The sequence below is a fragment of the Mustela lutreola genome, chromosome 1, assembly GCF_030435805.1.
Source record: "Mustela lutreola isolate mMusLut2 chromosome 1, mMusLut2.pri, whole genome shotgun sequence".
Taxonomy (NCBI): Eukaryota; Metazoa; Chordata; class Mammalia; order Carnivora; family Mustelidae; genus Mustela; species Mustela lutreola.
The window spans coordinates 163,477,814-163,492,767 of NC_081290.1; the positions used below are offsets into that span (position 1 = coordinate 163,477,814).

At 47.7% G+C, this 14,954-nt stretch overlaps 1 protein-coding gene across 3 annotated transcripts in view; it reads left to right on the forward strand.

Annotated features, from left to right (window-relative positions):
• Window positions 1-4,097: 4,097 nt before the first annotated feature.
• The window catches only part of LOXL2 (lysyl oxidase like 2), an 87,509-nt gene continuing 76,652 nt past the window's right edge, over window positions 4,098-14,954 (forward strand). For 2 of the 3 annotated variants that reach the window (XM_059178117.1, XM_059178123.1), the window contains exon 1: window positions 4,098-4,346. The gene's annotated coding sequence lies outside the window, so the exon portion shown is untranslated. The remainder of the gene's footprint in view (window positions 4,347-14,954) is intronic. The other variant, XM_059178129.1, reaches the window with a different exon arrangement.

Genomic DNA, 14,954 nt, shown 5'->3' on the forward strand with positions numbered 1-14,954 from the left:
ACACCGCCTGAAGAGTGCCGGCGCTCAACGCCGTGCGAGACACTGACACGAGGGGGCGCTGCCGGCCAGGAGGAAGAGAATTTCCCCAAGCTCGTCCTACGAAGCACCCACACCCCTTTAAGGTGATTGTGATAACACTACAGATCGCTGAATCTGAGAAAGCCAGCCAGGGGGGTCTGATATCTGGCCAACATGGTCAGATAGATGAACTATCTGACCAGCCTGACTTCTTTAAACTGCAATCCCTGTGCGAGCACAAGAGCAGACCACCACCCTGGCCGTGAGCGTGCATTTCCAAATCACTTTCCCAAAGGAACCAATGTTTGTTTGGTTGCTAGGTTCCCCTTTTAACTTAACAAGCAGGCGAGCTGGAGCCTCTTCTTGGATGGCATAGATTGAAACTACTAGTTTTTTTTCATTCTTCTTACTGCAATCATGAACAATGTGGACTACAATGATGTGTCAGACATACAGGCTTTCATATGTTTCAGTTCAGTCTATTCACTTCAACAAACACGGATGCTGGTGACATGTGAAGGGTCCACTGCTAGCTCCCCAGGTGGCTACAGAGGCAAAGTCGCTCTAGACCCATGGTTTCTGCACAAGGGAGCCTGTGATAGTCCTATAAGAAAGAGAAATTGGATACATAACCACCATGAGGGGGGCGCGGTGGAACCCAAAGGAAGGTGAGTCTTTCCAGCCCAAAATGCCACCTTGCCAGACAAGGTCTTCCCGGCCACGCTGGTGAAATAACACCCTATACCTCCCTCCGCTCTGGTCTTCTCCGTAGTACTTGTCATCGGCTTCTCCCCCATTGCGTTGTTCTTCCATGTCTGTTTGGGTCTTGTCTGTCTCCCCACACAGGTGTGTCCGCCCCCTGAGGGCAAAGATTGGTAAGGAGATCAGCTGGGCCTCCACTGAGAGCCCAGTTGTCCTTCCTGGGACATACCCAGACTTAGAAGGTATTTGACCACCGAGCTCAAGAGCCAAGGAAAAAGAGAGAGAATAGTCCATACCCTTGGACTCAGCCATCACATCGCAGGGGTGTGTCCTGGGGATGCCATCGCCATGGCTCCTGCTAGGTGGCAGGCAGCTACCGGCTTCCTTCCCTCTCACTGCTGGGGGTCTGCAGGTCCAGCTCCCACAGAGTCCACGGCAGCACCCTGCCCTCCTCCCCGCAGCCCTGCAGGATCAGAGGCCAAACAGCAACTTGGGCGCCATCCCACGTGGTAAGGACTGTTCTACGCCCCCACGGGTATGGCCCCTTTCACTCCTCTAGAAGTGGTTTGAGTGAGATGCTTTTTACAGAAGAGGTCAGCCAGGCAAAGAGTTCAGGCAGGAAGTGATGGAGTCGGCATGCGATCCCAGGTACTCTGACTGCAGATGTGAATCCATTGCGTGGCTCTGCCTCTGCCTGGGAGATGGGGAGGGGGTCGTCACAAGTGGGCTGTATGAATGACATATGGACATAAAGCATTTTGTTTCATCTAGAACATCTGCCTTCCTGAAAGTGCATTCATGCTCTCTGCATCCACTCCATACAAGCTTCAAATACTCGTTTTCTCCTGGAAGTCGGGGCATGGCGAGGCATAGGTGGGCTTGTAGAGACCTTGTGTGTGAGGCTGCTGAGTATTTGTAGAAGGAGCTAAGTATGCTTCAATGGTCACAGGTTGGCCACTTATCAATACTTCAAGTCTGCAGAAATTACACAGTCTCTCCAAGCCTCCACTTTCTCATCTGTAGCAATTAGCAAGAACCACATAGTAGCTGCCCAATAAATATTCCTTTCCCAAGGATGACTGTCCTGGTATAATTTAACCTAGTAAAAAGTTATAAATAACTTGGTATCTAACAATGGAGAAATAATGCCACCAAACATGGTAGTTTTAGATGCTGGCAGAGCCTGAAACCATTAAAAAGTATATTGAGAAGTGCGCGCGCACACACACACACACACACACACACAGTAAAAAAAAAAAAAAAATGCTGAGTACAGAAACTTTATCTAGGTTTGATTTTTAAAGTATCCTGAAGGAAATACTCCCCAGTGTTAGGTGTTTATCTATGGGTAATAGCACATGAGGGTGACAAGTTTCTTTTTTATACTTTTTCATATTTTTTTCTACTTTTTCATATTTTCTAATGGTCCACAAGGAGTTTGCCTTTTTTCACAACCAGACAACACATTGTTTACAAAGCTAGCTTCCTTTCATTTTATACCATATGGGCTAATGCTTTAGCACGAAGAGTAGGATCAGAAGTGGAGGGATCAGAGAAGGAGCTGAGGGGAGAGGAGAGACCTCCGTTTCACTGGCATTTACTGAACATCCACTATGTGCAGGCACTGTGTAGGGTGTCAACTCTGCAGACTGAGTGAGATCTCAAAGAACTAGTCATTGCTGGGCAGACAAGGCCAGGGAACGGCATGTGCAAAGGCCCAGGGGCGTGAAACAGCAGGCACGCTGAACAGCAAATAGGGTCCCTGGGGGAGAGGAAAGAATGTGGCTGAGAGATGGGCAGGCCGGAAATGCCTTTGAGGGGGGCTCCTCAGCAGCTGTAAAGGGGATCAGAGTGGATCCCTGTGGGTGAATGCTTTTTTTGTTTTTGTCAATTAAAAATTTTATTGAGATAATTGTAGATTCACATGCAGTTGTAAGAAATAATACAGAGAGATGCCTGGTACACTTTGCCAGTTTTCCCCAACAGTGACTTTTTGTAAAACCATAGGGCAATATCCCAACCAGGATATTGACCTTGATAAAATCCACTGATCTTATTCAGATTCTCCCGGTTTTGCTTGTACCTGCTTATTACATTCTACGCAATTTTTATTCCCAGTGTAAGTTCTTGTATCCACCACCACAGTCCAGATACTGAACAATTCTGGCCCAGCAGGACTCCAGCTGCTGTTTGATAGCCACACCCATCTCCCTCCTGCCCCTCTCCCTCCATGCCTACAAGACCAGAGGACTGATTCAAGGGGAGGGTAAGGAGGAGGAGCGGGAGGAGCCCCTTTTTCTGCCTGGCAGAGCTCACAGGGGTTGGGATGGGCTGTGAGTTAGGGACCAAGTTTGGTGTAGCATGCTAAACCAGCTATGGCCACAGGAAACATCAGGGCCAAGGGAAGATGGATGTGCCAGAGGCCAGTGGGTTTACGAATCCACAATGAAGAGAGAGGTCTGAGCTGAAGGTGAGTCTGGGAGTCACCACCTGTCGCTGCTGGTGCTGTGGGTTTGCTAGGGAAGGAGTGGTTAGGTGGAGGGGACTAAGGCAGGAGCGGGAGGAGGGTCGCCCCCTTTCCTGTAGCAGACATCTGTTGACAGTCTGCTTCTGGATACTGCCCACCCAGAGGCTCTCAGACTGGGGCCTTGTTTTCCAGCTGGCTGCCTCCTGCCTTGCTCTTGCATAAGGAACCCTGGGAAACGGCACAGAGGGCTCCTCCAACTCCAAAGGTGCTCTTCACTTTGCCCCCTGTGTGAGCTTCTGAGCCGGTAATGAAGTGTCCCTCTTCCCAAACGCACCCGTTAGCTGCATCTTGTTCTGTTCCCTGAGCACAAGGTGTGTGAATCCTGGCCCTGCCAAGCAGGGAAGGACCATAGAGGTCACTGAATCCAAAGCCTTGAATTACAAAGAAGAAAACGAATCCTTGGAGAGGGAGGCTTGTCAAAGGCGGTAGACCTGACCTGCTGGAAGAAAAGGGGGCTATTTGTTTTCAAGTTCAGAATCTGCTTTCCTCATAGAGGAGAAAGCCAGGCGAGATGGATGAAAGTTTCTGATCTCCTTCACTGATCAGTTTTTACTGAGCATCTATTATGCGCGGGGCAGCATCGAGTTCTCTGGAGACCAAGACCCATCAGGCGTGGACCCTAATGCTGGTGCATAAGAGCATCGAAGAGTTAAATTCCGGGAGCTATTGAGAGTAGGGGTGGGTAGAGGAATCTCCCCAGAGGAAAGGTCCCCTCCCTAGCATCTCGGGCTCCGGAAACCTGGGCGAGAGGAGCCTGGGAAGGGCTGCCCCTCCCGCGCGCAGCCTCCCCCGCGCCGCCCTCTCTGGCCCGGGGAAGGGCCGCTCTCGAATTACAACAAAAGGGGCTGGAGGCCGGGCCTGCAGTGGCGGCCGCCCCCCGGGAAGGGGGTGGGCCCGGGGAGGGGTTTGCCTTCCGACTCGCGTTAAAAGTACCGGGAAAAGCCTAAAGGAGTGACTCCAGTCCGCGGCGTCCGAAGCTTGTAGCCCGCTTTCTCCAGCGGCCTGAGAAGTCGGCTCGCCCCCTCTGCTCGGGAAAGGGGGTCGGCGGCGAACGGCACGGAGAGGGGCTACCGTGGGAAGTGTCGGCCCCGGCTGCCAAGTAAGAGCGCTCGTCGCCCCTGCCCTCCCCAACGCGGTAGGCAAGGAAGCGGGAGAGTCCGGGTGGAATCTCCGGGCTCCACTCGCTGCGGAGCTGCCCCTTGGCGGTGGTCCGGATCCCCCGGAACCTGCGCGGCGGGCTCTCCGAGCGAAGGCTCTTCCTCGAAGAGATGCTAGGACCTGCAGGCTAACGCGGTGCCCTTTCGGACTCGGGCGGACCCGCCCAGCCCCACCTCTCCTGAGCGGGACAGGGCGATGCAGCGGGCGCGCCCGGGAGAGCAGGGCGCTCGGTTCCTTGCTTGCTGCGGGACGCCCGTAACCTGGCAGGACGGAGCTAGTCGAGGCTCTTGCGCTCTAGGTGCCCAGGAGTGTGCTGCGTGTGGACAGGGATACTCGGAGTTAATGACTTTTGAGGAGGTGGAGCGCGCGCGCGGGGAGCAGGGGGCGCCCTGGGGTGTCCCCGGTGCAGCGGCTTTGGAGATACGGAGAGCACTGGGCTGGGTAGGGCAGAGTGGGTGGGGGCCATTGGGACTGCGCCTGGGTGCTCTGGTGCCCACTGCCTAGGAATTGGGCTTTCTCCCCAGCCTGCTGGAGAGGCTGGGCTGAGCGCCCGAGCGTCCTGAGTCCTGTGCGAGAACAGGCGCGATCGCACGCAAGGGATGCCCTTCTGCTTGGCCGGGGACCGGAAAACCTTTCCCGCCGTTATCACGGAAAGGTCCTGGAGTAGGAAAGAACCGGCACAGGCTACCCGGCGAATCGTGCAAGCAGGGGTCGACCCAGGGGGTAGAGCAAATTTTAGTCTAGTACGTAGACTAGGCTAGTACGCAGACCTCCGTATCCGGCGGTCTTCAGTGCCTGCAGATTTTACGCAGGCGCTTTGGCCACTACGCTCTGCACACCCTCCCCCCAAGCCCAAATTTGGGAGCCTTCTAACGTAGCAGCCTGCTGGAGGTGTCGCCATAAATCAGCGCCGGAATAGAAATGATTGGAGGAAGAAGCAAAGACCACCCAAAAAACAGCACGGGTGGGGTGAGAGGACCCGGCGGAACTGGCCGGGTGGGGGCGGAGGGGGCACTGAACTATTCAGTTTGCTTGGAAACCTCAGCTCCAGGTGAGAAGAACGATGTGCATAAAGTCAGAAACATGCTCCCAATCAATTTCGCCCCCTAAAATCTTTGAACTGCGGGGTTCTTAAAATCAGTCTAATTGCTCATTTTCGAAGAGGAGGAAAAGCACGAAGCCCCAACTCAGGGCCCCTGAGTTGGTCAGTGTGGGGCCTCCAGCCCCCTTCCCTTAACCCAGATCCTCCCTTATGCCACCCCGAGCTTGTCTGTCCAGGAATCCCCAAAGCCCATTTGTTACCCTTCTTGGAATTATTTAGTTATTTATGGTGTATTCTCTACTTAAAATGGTCAGGGATGGGGCTTAAGAGGAGGGCGAAGCCTTCATTTCCCTGGTCACTGCCCAGATGAATGAGGGACTCACTGGACCCTGCCTCACCTAAATCATCCATTTCCCTCTCCCTTTTGTCCTGTTCTCCTTACTGTCCCTAGTATCTGCCTGGGGAAGGACCATCAAATCCATGGCCAAGTGCATGCCCTCATGGACCCCTGGGGCTTTGGGGGCCCCAAAAGCTCCAGTCTCAATGGTGTGCATATGTACAAATCTGTTTGTCTCCCTGTGACTTTGTGTTAAAAAGTGACTTGGTCTAAAGAGAGTATGAAACTTAGGTCTGAAGACAAAGTATGCACTTGACATTACAGGTTGGCTGACATTTTGATGCATGGCAGACAGGAAAATTCTGCAAAGAGGCTTCTGTCTGTCTCCTCTCCAGCTGGGTTCCTGGCCTTGCTTCTCCCGGCCTTTTGCCATGTCCTTGTTCTCTCTGACCTCTGGATGACCAGTGTGGAAGGGCCTTTCTTGGGAGGGAAACAGATTTTCTGTGCTCTGGGGGTTACCATCGGTGAAGCTTTGTGATGTCCCCCCCCCCCGGGTTCTGCAATGTGTATTTTAAAATTATATTCTGAAAAATTTCAAATATGCACACAAATAGAGAGAAGGCCCCCATAGCTTCTCACCCAGCTTCATGTTCTCAATATTTTTGCCACAGTTGCTTCTAACTATTCCTTTGCTTTTTCTTTTCTCATTGAAGTATTTTAAAGCAAGTGCCAGATTTCAGATTTGATAATCATTCCATTCCTATGTATTTATTTCAGCATGATCTTGAAAAATATTAAATAACCATGATGCCGTTATTACACCTAAGAAAATTAGCCATGATTCCTTACTCTCATCTCATACCCAACCCATATGCAGAAATTTCCCAGTTTTCCCCCAAATGTCTTTGTAATGTTGATCTGAGTTCTGTTGGTTTTTATAGTCTATGTTCATGTCATATTTTATTCCTTCTAAACTACACTTCTATCCGCTATGTCATTTGATTATTATGATGCCCCACTAAGGCTGAGTAAACTGGCAAAGAGATAAGCTGTCCAGATGGCACAGCCCGTGACTGGCGGAACCAGGACCTGACCCAGCCTCCTCCTTCCTGGGCCACGGTGGCTCTGTTTCTCAGTGCTGCTCCTGGACTATCAGCTGTTCTCCTAAGCGTTCATCTTGGCTCTGGCTTCATCCCGAGCTTATCACTTTTATACACCTGCTATCAGAAATCTCTGTGTAAATATTCAGTAATTGGCCATTTGGTGCTTGAGGTAAATCAGCTACAAAGTCAGGAAGCCTGGGTTTATTTCCCAGCTTATTATGAAATTGTAGGAAAGCAGTGTCCCTCTTGAGGGCTCGGGGTGGCCCTCTCTGAACTAGGAAGCAGCATTTCCCCCCCATTCTAAGGCTCCTGGGTCTGGGAGTGGGATGAGTAAAACCAGTGGGACAAGACCAAGGCCCCAGAAAGAAACCTCACTGAGAACAGTTGCCCCATCGGCTGAGCATTCTGGCAGCTGGTATCTTTCGTGGGAGATTCCTAAATCCGATGACAGAGAAGAGGCTTCCCTCTGAAGTCCTTCATTCACGAACAACTTTGTTTATTCTGCTGCTGTCCGATGAGGTTGCAGAACACCAGAATTTTGTACTTGTAGCCCTTTCATTAACTTGTGTTTATTTGCTTTGAAGTGGGGTGATACATCATTTTTACATCTTATTAGTGAGACTCATGAATTGGAAATCTCCTTCCTTGGCTGGCTGTGTGGGAAAATGGAATCTCTTATGTCTTTGTTCCTAAATTTTCTGCTGCTGTGTTCATTGCCCTGAAATAGACATTGGGTGAGCAGACCTTCTGTAGGACAGCCAATCAGGGACAGAGCTTCATAGCCAGTATTCAACTGTAGGGACTCCTCAGGGCACAGGGCACTCCACAGAACATCAGTTCTCTTCCCCCATAGCTGATAGACGGGCTCCGTGGGTATAGAATTTCTCTGTGATCTTATGTCAGCGGTGGCAAGTGGCTAACTTCCTTTCACAGTTGCAGGAGCATTGGGAGGTGTAGTTGTCTGCTCCCAGGGCTGCCTGGATGCCGAACAGCTTGTGATGATTATTGTTCATTTCCCTCTGGGGAGGGGTCTTCTCGGTCAGTCTGCGTGGCCTCGTCACACAGACATCCACCTGCGTTGCTCCTCCTGGCTGGGCCAGGAGATCTCAGATGAAGTGGCCGCAGCCTGCCCTGCTCCAGGCCCACAAAAGCAGTGGAACTAGCCACTGTGGGCCAAGCAGATTCCACAGATGCACAACCGCAGCGATGCGCTGGTTTCTGTCCTACAGCTGAGTCCAGATCTGAAGTGAGCCTTCAGACCTTCTTCTGTTAGTCATTCCAGCTGTGCTCCTGCCGTCAGGCATGGCACGTGCTTGGTGGGGAGCACAAACTGGCCAGGTGTGCTAGCTGGTCTTCCCCTTGCCGCCTGTGTCTGAGAAGCCTTCAGACACCAGGACCATCCTTTCGAGGGGCATAAAGCATGAGGGTGACCGTTTTGATAAGATTTCCGTCCAGAGTTCAGAAACTTTCGCACTTCTCTTGGCAAAAACAGCATACCCGGGCAAGTTTCGCGTGGCAAGTGTGGGTGTAGAGCGAGAACGAACTTAGCAGAGAATGAAGATGTAATTAGGGTCACAGTTAATTTCTTCTTGCCCAGGGCTTTTGGTCCCTTTATTTGGAATATCTTGAACTTTGTACTGTAGTATCATAGGCAAATGATGACACATTTTTTAAGTTTTTTAATTGTCAGACTCTATTACACAAGCAGACACAGCTGGCCCCATGGAGGTTTTGTGCAAACTACCATATGTCCTCCTCAATGTGTCCCCAACACAGGGAAAATAATGCTGCTTGCCTATAAAGAACACGATTTATGAGAACAGAACTTAACGTCGATGACTTCTGAACAAAGTACTTTGCTCAGTTTTTTTACACTGTCCTTGAACTTGGATCCATGAACTCCTCCACCCCCAGCCTTTGTCCTGGGGTACCCTGCCGCGGTGGGATAGATATCTTCCCAGAGTGCCAGCATGTAGTAAAAGATGTAGTAAAATCTTTGCCTGAATATCTTTCTAAATCAAATACAAATATAAAATGGAGTACATTTTCAAAGTCAACTCTCCGTTCCCCGAGAATAGCATATATAGGTAGAATGGCACCCATCCTAAGCATACACATGTGTAAACTTTTGTTTTTGTCTTTATTGTGGTAAAACAGACATAACTAAAAACTCACCATTTTAACCATTTTTAAGTGGACAATTCAGTGGCAGTAAGTACATTCGACTTTTTCATCTTCCCAAACTGAAACCCTGTCCCTATTAAACACTCACTCCCTATTCCCACACCTCCCAGCCTCTGAAAACCATCATTCTACTTTCTTTCTAAATTTGGCATATAGGTACCTCATATAAGTGGAATCATATGGTACTTTGTCTTCTGGTGACTAGCTTATTTCACTTAACATGTGTATCCTCAAGATTCATCCACGTTGTAACACGGGTCAGAATTTCCTTCCTTTATAAGAGAATAGTATTCCATTATGTGGACAGACCACATTTTCTTTCTCCGTTCATCCATCAATGGACACTTGAGTTGCTTCTACCTTTGGATTATTGGGAATAAGGCTGCTCTGAACCTGGGTATGCAAATACCTGGATGAATTTTTACAAAATGAACATGCCCTTGTAACTACCTCCTAGATCAAGAGTAGAAGGTTACCCAGAGCACAGGGACTCCCAGGGAGGCAGGAGATGTCAGTGACATGTCAATAACAAGTCAGTTCTGTGTCCCTGGTGCTGGCTTCATCCACACCCCGGGAGCTGGGGACCGGATGCTCATTTACTCTACCATGAAGCAGTTTGGAAGAGATGTTTGAAAAATGCAGTTTATAATGTGAAAGGCCCCAAGATGAGTTGTGAGATTTAAGCAACTTCTTTCCTTAGGGGAAGACAGTACCGCATACTTGGGGTTTGCAGCTACAGCTGTGTGAACACATGACCACGAAGGATAGCCTGCCCAGGCTCTCCCTGGAAGAAGGGGGCTCACCCACTTGGAGAATGGCCCTTTTATTGGCTGTGGCTGGAGCCTGCGTTTTAAGCCTCAAGGGAAAATTGTGCGGCTAGCCTAGCCGTGTTCTGCCTTCCTTTCTTCCTTTCCTTCCTCCTTCCCTCCCCGCCCGGTGCTCTGTCTCTTCTTAACTAAAGTGATTTATTAGTGGCCTTCTACGTACCAGACACTCTGCCAGTCACCGTAGGAGACACCAAGATGAATAAGGCATGATAGTTGACATGTGTATATAAAATGAAATCGCCGGTCAGGAAGAATATTCTGATGGCCGGCAGCCAACCGCTTGGTGTCCACCAAGTGCCAATGGCAGCCTTAGAGCACAGCCAAAGAATTTGTGGAGTTTGGGCTTGGTGCAATACATGAAAAGAGGAAGACTATCCATCCAGTTACCTAGAATTGCTCTGGCATATTTATAACCAAACGGTAAGAATAGTTTTTAAAAGACTTTTAAGCTGGGGGTACCCGGCTGGCTCAGTTAATAGAGCATTGACTCTTGATAGTGGGGTCATGAGTTTGAGTCCCACATTGGGTGTAGAGATTACTTTTTAAAAAATTAAATAAAATACTTTTAAGCTGTGTTGAAGCTGTTCGAGAGCATTCTGCTAAAAATGATGTTTAGAGACCATCTTAATGATGAAGAAAAAAAAAACCCTAAAATTTGCACATTGGTCTCTAATCCTTTTCAGAAAATCAGGCACTCTTGGTTTTCTTGAATTGATAATCTCCAGGTGTTTTTCCTTCCCCACAAAGCCATGGCCATCTCTCTACCCCGCACCCAACCCCCTATGCCATCTGTTACACTGTCATAACGTTACCCAGACCAGGGGCTGGTCTCCTCACTAGCCTCCTTTCCCTTGGTCTTAACCCATGCAAAACTACCTTGCATGCAATAGCCCCAGGAACCTTTCCAGAGCAGGGGGTGGTAAACTTTTTCTCTAGGGATGGATAGCAAATATTTTAGACTTTACAGTCCTTATGTGCTATGTTGCTGTTGGTCAACCCTACTGTTTTAGTGGGAAAGCAGCCACAGATAACAAGTAAAGAAATCATTATGGCTGTGTGCCAATAACATTTTATTTTTATTTTTTTTTTTAAAGATTTTATTTATTTACTTGAGAGAGAGACAGTGAGAGAGAGCATGAACGAGGAGAAGGTCAGAGAGAGAAGCAGACTCCCCATGGAGCTGGGAGCCCGATGCGGGACTCGATCCCGGGACTCCAGGATCATGACCTGAGCCGAAGGCAGTCGTCCAACCAACTGAGCCACCCAGGCGTCCCGCCAATAACATTTTATTTCCAAAAGCTGTATTTATAGATTTGGCCCATGGGCTACAATTTGCTCACTCCTGCTCTAGGTCACAAATCTGCCCCCATCACCCTCCCGCTTACCGCTCATTGGCTCCTCATCCCCAAAAGGAAAACTCAGCATTCCTTAGCGTGACATTCAAGTTCCCTCTCCTCTGGCCCACAGCCTCCTTCTCCTCCCTTACCTCTTCCACTTCTCACCACACCCAGCGCTTCTACTTTTCATCTGGCAATTGGAACCACACGCGGCGCCCAAAATTACCTTGCATTATTTCGGACCTGCCCTGCCTGCTGCCTAGAATGATCTCTCCGGCCCCAGTCCTGTCAAACAAACTTCCCTCCAAAACCTGCTCAGTGTCAGCTGTCTGCGGCTTTCCCTGCTCCTCATCCCAGTGTGTGATCGCCGCCCCCCCGTTTCATTTCTGCACTATTATTGCTTCTCGAAGTATAGTGTGAACCCCTTGAGAGCAAAACCCACGGCAGATAACATCTTTGAATTCCCAGCACCTAACAGTGTTTGTCATGTAACAGATGCTTCATAAATATATACTACTAACATGAAGTGCCATTTAAGTTGATTTTTTTAACGACGTAATTGAGATGTAATTCACATACCATACCCTGCACCCATTTGTCAGCAGATGTTAGTGTTTTTCACAGATATGTGTACCCATCACCATGGTCAATTTGAGAGTATCTCATTGCCAGAAAGAAGACCTGTGCCTTTCACCTATCATCTGCTTCTCCTCCCACTCCCCTTCTCTACTCCCCTCCCCCACTCCTGCTAGTCTACTTCCTGCCTGTATGTGCCAATCCTGGATATTTCATGTAAATGGAATCATATATATGGCTTCTTTTACTTCACCCAATGTTTTCAAGCCTTGTTTATGTTGTGGCACGTGTGCATACTTCATACCTTTTTACTGACCCTTGTATGGATAGACCCCATCCTGTTTCGCTGTTCACTGATGTTGGACATTTGGGTTGTTTCCACCTTTTGGCTCTTCTGAATAGCGCTGCTATGAACATTTGCATGCAGGTTTTTGTTTGCACATCTGTTTCCAGTTCTCTTGGCTGTATAAATAGGAGCGGAATTGCTGGGTCATGTGGCAATTCTATGTTTATCTTTTTGAGGAATTGCCAAACTGTTTTCCGTAACAGCTGCACCATTTTATGTTCCCACCACCAACATATGGAGGTTCCCGTTTTTCCACATTTTCACCAACACCTACCTTTTCCCCCATTTAAAAAAAAAATCCTAGCCATCCTAATGTGTGCCAAGTGGTAATTGGTTAAAGTTTTGATTTATGTTTTTCCTGGTGACTAATGATGCTGAACATCTTTTCAAGTGCCATTGGACATTTGCGTATCTTCTTTAGGGAAATGTCTGTTCAAGTCCTGTGCCCATTTTTAAATTGGCTGCTTATCTTATTCTTACTGAATTACAGGAATTTTTACATGTTCTGAATACTAGAGCCCTTTCAGATACATGATTTACAAATGTTTTCTCCCAACTGTGTGTTGTCTTTTCACCTTCTTGATAGTGTCTCTGTGTTTCTCAGTTCACATCACATTTACTCAGCATCTATTCTAGAATGGACCCAGGAGATCGAGATTATGTGCCCTCTAGGGGGTTCACAATCTTGAAAGGAAGACAGACAAGCAAACAGTACAACACATGCTTAATCAATATGCCTTTCTCTACCCCTACCACTACTGCCCTAGTTCATGAAACATCTTAATAGTGCCTTCTGGTGCACAAAAGTTTTACATTTTGATGAAGTACAATATATATATATATTTTTTTAATTTGTTGCCTGTGCTTTTGAGGTCATATTTAAGAAACCATTGCCAAGTCCAAAGTCATGAAGATTTGGTCCTATGTTTTCTTCTACTAGGTTTATAGTTCAGCTTATGCATATAGGTGTTGGACCCATTTTAAATTAATTTGTGAATAGTGTGAAGAAGGACTCCAACTTCTTTCTCTCTTTCTTTTTTTTTAAGATTTTATTTTTTATTTAGTTGACAGAAAGAGGGAGAGAGAGTGTGTGTGTGTGTGTGTGTGCACGAGCAAGGGGAGGTGCAGAGGGAGAAGCAGGCCCCCTGATGAGCAGGGAGCCTGATGCTGGACCCAATCCCAGGATCTTGGGATCATGACCTGAGCCTGAGGCAGATGCTTAACGACTGAGCCACCCAGGCACTCCCCAACTTCTTTCTCTTACATATGGCTATCCAGTTATTCCAGCATCATTTTTTTTTATAAAGACTATTCTTTTCACATTGAATGGTCTTTGTACCCTTTTCCAAATGAAGTAATCATAAATATATGAGTTTATTACTAGACTCTCAGTTCTATTCCATCGATCTATAGGTCTGTCCTTGTGCTAGTACCACACTGTCTTGATAACTTTTACTTTGTGTTACCTTTTGAAATTGGGAAGTATGAGACTTCTCACTTTGTTCTCCTTTCTCAGAATCGTCTTGGTTATTCCAGATCCCTTAAAAACCCACATAAATTTTATTTTTTTAAAAATATTTTATTTATTTATTTGACAGAGAGAGGCAAGAGCAAGAGAGGGATTACAAACAGGGGAAGTGGGAGAGGGAGAAGCAGGTTTCCCGCCTAGTGGGGAACCTGATGAGGGGCTCCATCCCAGGACTCTGGGATCATGACCTGAGCCCATGGCAGATGCTTAATGACTAAGCCGACCAGGCGCCCCTGAAATTCCACTTAAGTTTTAGAATCACCTTTTCAATTTCCATGAAAAAGTCATTTGGGATACTAATAGGGATTTTGATGAATCTGTAGATCAATCTGTATTCTCATCTTAATGACTGACATTAAGTTTTCCAGTCCGTGAACATGGGATATTTTTCCATTTATTTAGATATTTAATTTCTTTCAACAATGTTTGGTAGTCTTCCAAGGATATGGCATGTCTTTTGTTAAGTTTATTTCTAAATATTTTATTCTTTTTGAAGCTAGTGTAAATGGGATTAGTTTTATAATTACATGTTTGGATTGTTCTTTGAATGCGAATAGAAACAGTTAACTTTTGTAAATTGATCTTGTATCCTGTAACCTTGTTGAACTCTAAGCAGTTCCAATAGTCTTTTAGTAGGTTCCTTAATATATATATATATATATATATATACACACATAAATATATGTATATACACATATATACATACACATGTGGATAGATTCCTAAACAAAGAGGAATAGGTGTTCAGGAGGTAGATATGTGGGATTCTAGAACAAGGAATAGCAAGTGGCAGGGAAATGTGGAACCAAGTGTCTTCTGGGAACCCCGTGCCCTCAGTCGGTGTGGCTAGAGCTCAGGGTTGTGGGTGCACGTCCTGCTAAAGAGAGTGGAGGCATCCTGTCACTGCCAGTGGGAGCCATGCCAAGCTTGGAAATGCAGTGAGAATATTAGAATCATTTTCAGACGGAGGCCCAGAAAAGACTTATGATCAGCACCACTGACACTGTTCCAGTCCAAAGGTACCAGAGAAAGTCTGCCTTCGTCAGTAAGGGCAAGAACCTGTAGGCCTGTGTGTTTATGCCACGACTCTGCGAATGCCATTCTCTCCAGGAATGATCATCAGTGACACAGGACCAGCTGGCAGGGTGCAGCTGGGCCCGGCCAGCTTTGGTGATGTGGCGGCCGGTGCCTGCTGCTCTTATTCCCTGGGCTTCTGGAAGGGAGCCAGTGCTTCTGTGGACACAGAATCCCAGATCACAGGCCCTTAAC